This window comes from Rhipicephalus microplus, chromosome 1, assembly GCF_043290135.1.
Source record: "Rhipicephalus microplus isolate Deutch F79 chromosome 1, USDA_Rmic, whole genome shotgun sequence".
Lineage (NCBI taxonomy): Eukaryota > Metazoa > Arthropoda > Arachnida > Ixodida > Ixodidae > Rhipicephalus > Rhipicephalus microplus.
The window spans coordinates 241,453,342-241,466,335 of record NC_134700.1 but is presented as its reverse complement, the minus strand read 5'-3'; positions in this window follow the sequence as shown (position 1 = coordinate 241,466,335).

The following is a 12,994-nucleotide window of genomic DNA, read 5'->3' as shown; positions in this document are numbered from 1 at the left end:
GACTCTCCTAATTATAAATTTTTCAGTCGTGGTGACCTAGCCATAGAGCTCGGTGAAGGCTGACGCATCTAACAATAAGTGAGAGTGAAACCCGCAAAAGATGATGTCAATCTGGTACCTAGTGAACATATACATGCTTGGGAGGTATTCTTATTGTTTGTTTTGCCTCGTTGACGCTTTTTTAGAATAAATTTTGTGTCAAGCTACTTTCAGTGGATGGCTCAAACACGCATGGCAGTACATGTTTGGTCGTTGTTGCTTTTTCTGCTTGTCAGAGCCAATCAACGAACTGCCACTTGTGACCGACGAAGTGAAACCAGATAGGTAACAGTACGTTAGCCATTCATTGATGGCTTAGCAAGACTTTTTATGCTGCGACAAAAAATTTACACCAGATGCAGAATGCACCTTGCTTCTGCAGTAACAATTTCGCGCTTACTTGGTTCATCAAGGCATCACCAGATGGCTCCACCTATCCGGCCTCTAAAGAGAGTCTTTCCAAACTTAAGCTTTTGGTATTCTAGGTGACTCTAGCCTCGGTGATGCGGCGCCAACAACGTGGTCGTGACTGGTGCTCGCACTTCAGCTTATTTTTACTCAACCACTCAACTCTAAGTGAAGAGAACATCGCGAGTTGCCACCAAGTAAAGATGAATTCGTGAGATAGGGCCGTGAACGTAAGGCGTATTCGGCTAGATGTTTTACGTTCTGTCAAACCAAGTCTACCTTCCATAAAGGTCCTCGCCAGCGCACATTCTATCCGCTATACTGGTAAGATGATGACGCCAAAGGCATACAGACAGCCAAAAACCTTTCCTAACTGCTGATAACCTCAAACACTAGCGAGAGCGTGCTCGGAAAATAAACCACTTCTGCTGCTTCATCTGACGCAATTTCAAAGAAAGTTTTCTAACACTTAAACTGCTATTCGTGATTGTATGAAGCATTTAGGGCACATGGGTAATCATACATACATACATACATACATACATACATACATTCATACATACATACATACATACATACATACATACATACATACATACATACATACATACATACATACATACATACATACATACATACATACATACATACATACATACATACATACATATATGCATGCATGCATGCATACATACATATATACATATATGCATGCATGCATGCATACATACATACATACATATATGCATGCATGCATGCATACATACATACATACATATATGCATGCATGCATGCATACATACATACATACATATATGCATGCATGCATGCATACATACATACATACATACATACATACATACATACATACTGCGCGCATTTGGAAAAGACATGGATAAGCAATTCCTATATGAAGACCCTATAGTATGAGGACCATGCGAATGCAGGAACTAGTCGCCAAGAGAGATGAGGGATTTGGAACATAAGATAATTAGGCGGCACTAATATGCGGTTGGCTCAGGCTAAATTGCACGGTGCCTTTGTGTATGGGATTGTGAACTAATGTGTACGCCGAGTTTCCCTATCCTTCACATGAGTGATGGCCGATCTCATAAAATAACATGGAAAACACATCAGTTTTGTATTTTGTGCACCAATAACTTTCCTGCTAGATAGCTGCGGTATCAAAAATAAACAGGCTGGCACTGTAACTTAAGCCCAATAGGCCGCTGAACCGAAATCAAAAAGTGGGTCATCCATACCAAAGCCGTGTAATCCACCAAGAAGCGTGTGCACACTGAAATGCGGAGTCTGCGGGGTCCTTGATTTAAGAACCTGCTTTCATGCACTCTTCTCTCATCAGCAACTCATGGCATGCCTCCCTTCTCGCGTGTATGTATTCAACAACAAGGGTTGGTGCTGCTCGGCATACTATACACGTGTGCACATAACCAGAGGTAGAGGCAGCTCACTTGTTTTCATTTATGATGATGCACCCACCTGTAGTACAACCGATTTTCAATCTTCACAGCCCGTACCTTAAGCCGATGTTCATTGCGAAAGTGCCCACCACTGCTTTTCATGCTCGTTGTTCTTTCCTGTATACATGCAGATCCTTTGTAAGTTTTCATTTGCTTAGGTTTTACGACACCTAAGCCACTTCATTTACTCGGCTGAAACACCCCTGAGAGTTCATATACTTGTATTCATCTTCTCCAGTCGTAAAAACGGCAGTAAACCGTCAACATGCTGACCAGTGTACGTGCATGATTGTGCTAATTTTCTGTCCCTTATCAGCCCACGCTCACTGTGTTGCATTGTCTGTGTTTATCCGTTAGTCACGAACAGCTGTTTATATCAGTAGCTTGCTGAACAAGGGGTGGTCGCGCACGACGGGTTGAAGTGGGGTCATGATCTTGTAACGAAAGAGTCACGCCTTCCGTTTACGACCCCTTAGAGGATGTCATTTTGACATGCTGGGTGTTTCTGCCGTAGCATAGGTGGCGGTTGACCTAGTGGAGTCACTTGATGTTGCAGTTGCAACATTTGGCACCCGGTTATCAGTGCCGCTATTACCACTGATGAAACTCAGATTGTACAAATAAAAGTGCTGAACACACGTGTGGTGCCTTCTAAGCTGGAATATTTTCGCCAGATTTATTAATTTTCGCTCTCACCTTCTCGATTACACGAAATTTAGGCCGCTGTTTACTTATTTGTGTTGACCGCTCAATGCTGTGTGTATTTGTGAGAAACAATATTTTTGCTTGTTTCTTCATACATGCTTGGATGACAGTTTGTGCAGCACCAAAAATTATATCTCAGTCGATCGGGCGTAATTACAAAATTATTTTACTGCTATATATATGAGCGAGATTGTGCGTTAAGCTGTGGCTATCTTTTCTACGAAATATTCAATTCAATTTAATTTCAAAACTTGTTTTCTTGTACAAGACACAAGAAACAAAAAAAACAAAGATTTTTAGGCCAGGCGTAGTTGAGAACTGACATAGCAAGCTTTCTTTTTCGTTTGACCCGCTGTTCATTGATTACCCACAGCAACGCCAAGAAATTTGTTTTGATTAAATCCTGTATTATCATAACCTTAAAGGCGGAACATCCGGGCTGTCCGCTTGTCAGGCTTTGCGTGGAATACGCACATGTTCTTTGTTTACTTAATGCCAAATGTGTACAATTAGGATTACAAAAAACGCGAAGGTGGTAACAGGGTGAACACGTCAACGACAATAACAATAACGATATTAACGAAAATGACTCGTTAAGGTAACTGATAAAATAATATCTTGGCGAGGCGTAACAAAAAGTTGTTTTCCTAGCGTTCTCCAAGGCAGTTGATAGATCACTGAGGGATGAACAAGATCGCGTGCTACCAGGTATCTGCGAGGCAAGTGCTTGATTGCCTTTAAATGCATCCTCTATGATCCCGAGGTTGAGATAGAGTGGGTTGGAATAAAGTAAGAATAATTTTAGGTTTGCACGAGTATTACATCACTAATTATTTCTCGAGGGATCTGTTGTTGAGATGCGGAACAGGAACTTTAAAGAACAAAACGGTTTCTTGCTGCTGAGTGAGTTTCCCACATTTTTCATTGTCTTCCTTTCCACGCAACCCACCACATTAATTCCTGCAAGAGGAAAGTTTTAAGCCCCCGTTGTTACCTTCACAATGACCTGCTTTTCATGCCACTGTTTATGTCACTATATTATGTCAGCACGATATAAAGCGAACAAAACGTTTAGCGCCAATGAAATGTTTTAACAGTTGTGATGCAGATCGAGTGAATTGTTCTTGCGTTTGCACGTGTGTAAACAAGTTCGAAAAATGCAAAAAAAAAATACCAGCTCTGCTTCGCAGACAGCTATGAAACAATCAAGATGCTGTGCGCGGTTCTTCCCGTTAGGGTATCACATTTATACGTCTTCCAAATCTTTCAAGTACGCTGTATTGCTGCTCTTTATTCGTCATTATTTGTTAGTTCCTGAGGTGGTAGTGTAGTTTTATTGCATGTTGGCCATACAATTCTTATACACAGGTTTACAAAGAAGCATTCGCTTAAGATGTCCCGATATGTTGTATCACTGTGTTTTAGTGAGCACTTTTTTTAAGTTCTGGGGTGGTAGTATAGCAACCAACTTATTATAATCTTGAAGTATCAAATTACGATGGTTTGACTATGGTAACATGAGCACACTTGTTGGACTAAATGCTACTTTTTTCTATTTTAAGGGTTGACACTCACGATGCGCTAAAAGACACGCTGAAGAATAGGTATATGACAGAGACGAGCACTAACTGAGAGTTGTTGGTTTGCGCTCGTTTGTGTCAACCATGTACAACCAACTGGACGCTAATCTGGTCCTTCTAACCATTTTAGGGGAAGTTTTGTCTTGTGGGATTTACCAAGTTTCTTTGGCACACGTGCGTTTTTGCTTGTGATAGTTTCCGGATGCGCCACGCAAATTTCCCCATTACAGACCCGATATTTTTTGTTAATTTTTGCCTTCATTTTTCGTCGAGCAGTGCGGAGTAGAGTAAATTACCCAATGTTTGTGGCACATACCTGTTCGTGATGCACACAAGTGGTTATCGGATAATGACATAAATTAGAGTCAAGTGGCAACGTTACGGCTATGTACGCTGCAGTGATCTGCTTATCTTTCCACGCATTTTTCCCGGGCAGTGAAACAATCCTCTAGGTCATAGGACTACCAGCATCGCCTCTTCAAGTCTATATGCATCTCCAGCCTTGATTCCTGAAAGCATAAAGAAACTACTTATTTCAAAGGCTTTTTTTTTTCTTTGACGTATATAGCTCTCGTAAATGTAACTCTCTCTGAAGCACCGTATGAACTCTCTCAGAAAAAGTCGCGGGACGCACAACTCTCCTAAAATCGGTTAATGGGTCGGAACATAGTATTCACAATGAGAAAAACGATGAGCTTGATGCAGGCTGATTTTCACCATCTGAACACATTAGCTCTTAGAAAAAAGGGTTATGAAGAGCTTGACTGAAATACGTAAATCGAAAACGGAGTGCCCCATTTTCGTCTGCAGATGGCTCACTGACGAGGATAGTCTCGGCGGCTATTAGAACAGCTCTCATCTCAGTAGCCATTTTTAGTTTAATTTACCTCTCATTCTGTAGTGGTTTCCGACCTCCCAAACGTGACTCACCTTCATTTCAAACAAGAAAAAAACGGATACTCGTACACAGAAGGCCCTTTGCTCACGTATAGGTTGCAACGTTGACAGTAGAAGCTAGTCGCAAGCAAGAAGCAACTGCGCACACGTGGAATTAACAACCAACGAGGACCCTGAGTGGCAACAAGTCAGAGGATGAATGCCTCAGCGAGGAACAGTAGAAGGGCAGGCAACGCACCGTAGGCGTGCAGACGGCATCAGCTGAGCCAGAGCGGCAAGTAAAACAGCAAAGAGGTCACTGATCAGGGCTGACCGAAACCCAATGCTGGGATTCGAGGCAGCAGTCTGCATTCGCATCACAAGAGAAAGCCTGCCAGGTGACAGATCGATTTCTGCATGCACGGCTATTTCTATTTCTTTCCGAGCAAGAGAGACTGGTTGCATGGTCAGTGCGAAGTTTTCTCTACTTACCCATAGTTCACACCTCCTTTTTTTACTTGCTTTTTTGTTTGCTCTTTACCTTTTGTTTGGCACTTCAGGTTCGTTCGATGCCCTTTGCATGCGGTACTTTAAGCTCAATGAGGCTTTGCTGGTCTCCTTTGATTCGCTGAAAGTTTGGAATGATGGAATCACTTTTCTTTACGGTTTACTTTAGGGTAGTAAATGAGGAAATCGCCGTTGCGGTTTTTTTTTGCATGTATACGTTTTGCCCCTTCTTTCAAACATTTCTGCATATGTGGCCCGAATGATATGTGTAAAAAAGAAAAATAGAGAAAGAGAAATCTAATTGTTACTCTCTGTGATCTCTGACTTGCACTGAAAAAAAAAAGGGATGAAGGGTCAACTTTGGCTACGCTATGGCCAGCTGCACGGCATTGGGCTTTGTACTTACCGTCTTTCCTACGACGGTGAAAGGAGGTGATTCGATTGCTTGCTTCCTATTATTCGAAAAAAATTGAAGTGTAACAAATGCAGACAGGAAAGAAAGACACGTCAGTTAGGTGAAATTTTAGCTGTGCTACTAGAGTAATGACTCTTCATTTACTGAATTAATGATCGAGAATGATTTATGTCGAACCAAGTCACCAATGTCAAAGTAAGGCAAAACTACATTTTTTATTTTTTTCAAACGAGACGAGAGGGGCCTTTAAATGGCACTCGGTATTGTGGATTTACTCACTGCGAGTTGGCGACTGCTCATTTCCGCTCCTATTCTCTCCACATACCCCCTCTTTCTGCCCTGACACCTTCGCCGCGCCGTGCTATTACTACTCTGCTCACCTGTGTGCTTTGCAGCGATTAGTGCGTTTGGTTATCTTCAAACCATCAACGCTGTTGTACGTAGGTCAAGCTGCTTTTTTTCAACATTTATCATCCCCCCTCCCTACCCTTCTAATAGATTACATGAACATAAACATTCAATTCCATTCTATCGTACCTCGTATCTGAAAAAGCCACTCTAGGAATAATAAAGATATCAAGCCGACACTTCATAGCTTGAAGGAAGGCAGAGTATACCGCAAAGCCCGATGACCGCAGCAGCATTTCCCATGACCATGAAGAAAAGAAGTTCTCCAGGAACGAGAGGCCAGTGGGCAAGCGGGAAACAGCTTTCTTGACAGACAGGCTAATCCTCTCTGACTCGGCTGTCCCTCGGCGATTCGAAGCCCTCGTCACCTGCTAATCTCGGCTCCTCTCCAAAGACCATTCACACATCGTCCAGACACATTAGTCTCTTGTGCGCAACGGAGCGAGTGCCCGAACGAAGCGAGCAGCGTGGAGACCGCCCTTCCCTCTTCATTTAATGTCCCTGCTAAAATTGTGCGCTTTCTACTAAAGTCATTAACGTTTACATCTTTCTGCTAGTCGGAAAGCTAAGAACAGTGGCGACTTGCTAACAACCTGCCTTGTTAGCTCATTTCGCTGCTCTTACCACGGTGCTCTTTTTGAGAAAGTGTGCACGTTTTAACTTCAATTTGGTTAGAAGCAATATTTTAAATATCCTTTCCTTGTTACAAATAACATCCTTTATTCTTTTGTTCTAATCCCGTCTTTCTTCTTCTATTGAATATTTTTGTAAAGAAGGAAGCAACAAAAAAGAAAAGGCAGCAAGGTTAACCAGAAGGACATCCGGTTCGCTACCTTACACTGGGGGATAATGGAAGGTCACTAGATAGGTGAGAAAGAAAGAAGAGAAGAAAAATGAAAAGGGAGAGACAGGCAGTGCATTCACGGCAGCGAAGAAGTATTCAGAGCATCTATGCACTATGAACTCCCAGGTGAGATCACGCGCCTCTTTATCTTGACAAAGATGAGCAGGTGGCTCGTTTCTTTGTACATGTTTTGTTTGCGTAGCAAGCAGATTTTCTACTGCATATGCACACGTCTGTTCCCTATATATATATTTTTTAGGGGCGAAGCTCCTTAAGGCGTGGGTCTGTCCATCCCCCTTCGTTGTTGTACGTAGCCACCGGGCTGCGAGATGGGAGATGGCGGTACTTAAAGTGTTAACTAGATGGATGCACGGACGGACGCATGGCGGACGGACAGATAGACTAGCAGACTGCAAGGCGGATGAAAGGACGCGTAGAGCGAGTATGTTCCACAGGGGATGCGAGATCACGGTACTTGGGAGTGTTCACAATAGATAGACGCACGGGCAGAAGGACAGACAGACAAGAAGACGGACGGACAGATGAGCGGACGCGCGGACGTACGCGCGGATGGATGCATGGAATAATATACAGACGTGGGCAAAAATCTGCTTTTCTCATGAAGAGTTTTCCCCGCAGGGGCGCCTGCGCAAGTAGGCGTTTGGTGTGTAGCGACACCATGGACCTGAGCTAACGGGGGAGTTTTGACTCTTTCCCACGCCTAGCCATGCTGGCTTTGCCGTGTCCGGGGAAAAGGGGATCCTGGGGGTTGAGCCAATGCTGGGTGATTGGACCTTAAACCCCCCCCCCCCCCAGTGGTGGCAACACACCCCTTTGGTCCCGGCTTCACGTAGACGACACCCCTGGGCTGACCCACCCAGGGGAAACCGGCAGTCGCCTTTTCCTGTCTCTCCCTCTCTTCATCTTTGTCTTTCCCTCTTACTTACAATCTTTCCTGTTCTCTCCTCTCTTCAATTTACTTCTGTTTTTTCTGGCGGCAAGGGTTAACCTTGTGTGGCTATCCAAACTAGGGTAATCCATATTAGGTTATAGTAACTGCGTACTGCTGGCGTTGCGCAGACATGCCCACATGCTCTGCCACGTCCCCTTGTTGAACTCCGTGATGGGTGGTAGGCGCCGTTATCAGAAAAATCCACATTTTCCCATGGAATCCTCAACCCCCTCTCTAACTGATCGTGCCTAGAAAAGGGTACGCACCAACGCAACTCTACTACTTTGGCCCAAAAACAGAAAAACTTCCCAAAATACCATGTCCTCCACTGCGAACAATCATATACAAAAGCTAGAGCAATCTCACCCTTCCTTGTTGCCAAGTGCTTAAGAGAGACCATTGGAACCGGTTATAAGGCCACGAAGATGGGAAGTGGAGATCTGCTTCTCGAATTAAAAGACAAAGAACAGTACAATAAACTCTCGCACCTTGTAGCCTTTGGTAACATCCCCGTCTCTGTGAGCGCACATCGTACCATGAATACAGTGAAGGGCGTGGTATCGGACGAAGATTTGATGACACTGAGTGAAGAAGAGCTCTTTGATGGATGGAAGGACCAAGGTGTAATACATGTGCAGTGCATCAAAATCAGACGGAACAACAACGAAATAGCAACAAGGCACTTATTACTCACCTTCAACTCAACCACTTTACCTGAGACTCTCGAAACTGGCTATGTAAAACTCCATGTCCGACCCTTCATTCCAAACCTGAGGCGTTGTTTCAAATGCTAGCAATTTGGTCATGCATCCAAGAGCTTCCGAGGACAGCTGATGTGTGCTAAGTGTGGCACAACCGGCCACAGTGCTGATGAATGTAGTCATGACGAGGTCCTCTGTGCTAACTGCGAAGGTAGTCACCCCGCATACTCCAGAGCGTGCCCAGCCTGGAAAAGAGAAAAAGAAATAATAACTATAAAAGTTAAGAAAAAGACCACATTCAGGGAAGCACGACAACGGGTCTCGTTATCACTGGCACTAAAAACACCTTTTGCCGAAGTGGTGCAACGAGGGGCGGCACCACAAAGGCCCTTGGCAGTTGCCCGGACCACACCTAGCCTGCCGAGGCCAATGCCACAAGCCCCTGCGGCGGGAGCAGCCAGCGCTGCCCTGCCCACATTCAGCCTGTCCACACCAGTGACCTCTACAAGCTCTGGCAGCAGCCAGGGCAATCACGAGGCTAAGGGGGCTTCACCGACCCCCAGCTCGGTGGGGACAAAGACTTCGTCGATCGATGCTAAGTCTAAGCGACGCGCAGATCGCTCTTTAGAGCGGGCGTCCAGTGCCTCGCAAGAGGCTATGGACACCAGCTCAAGCCAAACGGTGCAGGAAGCGCCGAAGGAGCGGCGAGCTTCTCTAAACCGCCCCAAAAAGGACAGAACGCTGATTACAGGGCCTGAAAGGGGCCCTGTAAAATGAGCTAATCTCCGTCTTCTCTGCACACAGCACTTTTTTCTTTTTTTTCCACTATGGACAAATTCATACAGTGGATCGTAAGGGGAATACTAAGAAATTTAGAGGACGTCCAAGAACTTCTGAGTAAGTATAACGCAAAAGTTCTATGTTTGCAAGAAACGCACTTAACTCCTAAGCACAAGGACTTCCTACGACAATATATTATTTTCCGAAAAGACCGGGAGGATGCTGTCGTACCATCTGGCGGTGTAGCCATTATAGCGAATCGTAGTAATGCATGCCAGCATCTGAAGCTCCAAACGGCCCTTGAGGCAGTGGCCATTCGAGCTGTACATTTTAACAAACTCATTACCATATGTTCCATGTACATACCACCGCATCAACAGCTACACAGACATCATCTAGAATCATTAATAGATGAACTCTCATAGTCGTTTCTGGTTCTAGGTGATTTTAATGCACACAATGTCCTGTGGGGCGATGCTCACTGTGATGCGCGAGGACGTCTCATTGAGCAGCTTCTTTTCTCTTCAAGTTTATGCCTTTTAAATATAAAGGAGCCTACGTATTTTAGCCTTGCAAACAACACGTACTACTCCATAGATCTTAGCATTTCATCACCGTCCCTTTTACCTGTTTTTAAGTGGAACGTTCTTAAAAACCCTTATGGGAGTGACCACGTACTTCTCAATCATCCTGAGTGTGCCGAACAAAGATCAACTACCCCCACAGGTTCCTCGATGGAAGATTGACTCAGCTGATTGGGAAGGGTATAGAACTCTTACACACATGACATGGACTGATCTGTCTGCCCTGACCATACACGTATTTTACAGCTTTTGTACTTGATGCCGCATCTGAATGTATTGCCAAAACGAGCGGCATGTCTTCTAAACGGCGAGTCCCATGGTGGAACGACGCATGCAGGAAAGCACGGACCACTCAGAACAAAGCATGGACGTTGCTTCGTGATTCCTCTACAGCAGAAAACCTGGAAAATTTCAAGCGGGTCAAATTGCAGGCAAGGAGAACGCGTCGACAAGCTAGACGATAGAGCTGGACAAAGTTTATATCGAGTATAAACTCGTACACAGATGAGGGAAAAGTGCCGAATAACGTAAAGTAAATTAAAGGCCAACAAACGTATTCCCTTCCACTTGTAAATAGCCTCGGGGAAAGCTTGGAGGATCAAGCCAACTTTCTTGGCACACATTTCGAACATATATGGAGCTCCTCACACTACTCCGAATCCTTCCAGAATTACAAGGCACGAATAGAAAAACAAAAGTTAGAAAGAAAATCCGCAAGAAATGAGGCATATAATGCACCATTCTGCTTAGCAGAACTGCGAACAGCACTCAGCTGCTGTAATACATCTACTACAGGTTCTGACAACGTAATGTACGCGATGCTGAAGGAGCTACCCTCCGAAACTAAAGAAACCCTCCTGTCTCTTTATAATCGCATATGGTTTTCAGGTGTGATCCCCTCCTCCTGGAAGGAGGCTGTTATAATTCCAATTTTGAAGCAGGAAAAGGATCCCTCTACTGTATAAAGTTACAGACCCATAGCGTTAACAAGCTGCCTCTGCAAACTATTTGAAAAAATGGTTAATTGCCGCTTACTCCACTACTTAGAAACAAACAAATCGCTCGACCCATACCAGTGCGGGTTTAGAGAGGGCCGATCTACCACCGACCATCTTATACGTCTCGAGGCACACATACGTGAGGCTTTTGTTCATAATCAGTTTTTCTTATCTGTGTTCCTCGATATGGAGAAGGCCTACGATACCACGTGGAGGTTTGGAATATTGAGAAACCTCTCACACATAGGTATACACGGTAATATGTTCAGTGTCATTGAAAGCTATCTGTCTGATCGTACCTTCCGCGTTAGAGTGAGCAATGTTCTCTCCCGAACATTTGTACAGGAAACCGGAGTGCCACAGGGTGGGGTGCTCAGCTGTACGCTCTTTATGATAAAAATGAATTCTCTCCGTCTGTACATTCCACGTAATATCTTTTATTCAACATATGTCGACGATGTGCAGATAGGTTTGCAATCGTGTTCTCTTGGGATCTGTGAGCGACAGGTTCAGCTCGCCCTTAACAAGGTATCTAAATGGGCTGATGAAAACGGGTTCAAACTGAACCCACAGAAAAGCACCCGTGCCCTTTTTTTACGAAAAAGAGGCTTGCACCCTGATCCTGAACTGGTCGTTAAGGGTGAGCGTCTACCCGTAAACACAGAACATATGTTCCTAGGTATAATTTTAGATGCGAAGTTAACGTTTGTACCGCACATAAAACATCTTAAAAATAAACGCTTGAAAACAATGAATATCCTGAAGGTGCTGTCACGAACAAAGTGGGGCAGCGACAGAAAGTGCCTCATGAATCTGTATAGAAGCCTTATACGCTCACGTCTTGAGTATGGGGCAATAGTCTATCACTCTGCCACGCCAAGCGCTCTGAAAATGTTGGACCCTGTTCATCATCAAGGCATGCGCCTGTCCACAGGCGCCTTTAGAACAAGCCCAGTTGAAAGCCTTTATGTAGAATTGAACAATTGGTCACTCCATCTGCAGAGAACATATTCTTCCTTCATATATTTCCTTAAAGTAAATGCGAACAGTGAGCAACCTGCATATTCCACCATCAACGACCTGTCCAGTTCTCAACTTTTTTACAATCGACACGCAATGGCACGCCCTTTGCTGCGTGTCAGAGACCTAGCTGAAGAAACAGATGTCCCACTGCTTGAATACCACCTCAGCCCCCCCCGCTCTGCGGCTCCCGCCATGGCAGTGGCAGGTTATAGACTGTGACACATCTTTCGTAGCTGTCACAAAGCATGCCTCCCCCATACACATTCGTAAGCATTTATTAGAGCTGCAACATAAATATGACTGTCCAGAATATTATACTGATGCATCCAAGTCCCATACTGGCGTGTCCTATGTGGCGGTGGGCCCATCATTCTCGGATGCCGGCGTTCTGTCCACCAGCACAAGCATTTTTACAGCCGAGGCTTACGCTTTATTCGTAACCGTTAAACACATCAAAGAATTGAATACGCTAAGGGTAGTTATATACACAGACTCCCTGAGTGTCGTAAAAGCGTTGAAAATCTTAAAAAACACAGAAACCCTATAATTATATCCCTCTATTCAATACACTGCGCGGCTTATACTTCCAAGCAACATATCGTCGTGTGCTGGGTGCCGGGACATCGCGAGATCGAAGGAAATGTGTTGGCCGACCAGCTCGCCAGGTCACTTAACGGAAGCTCTGCCAACTCT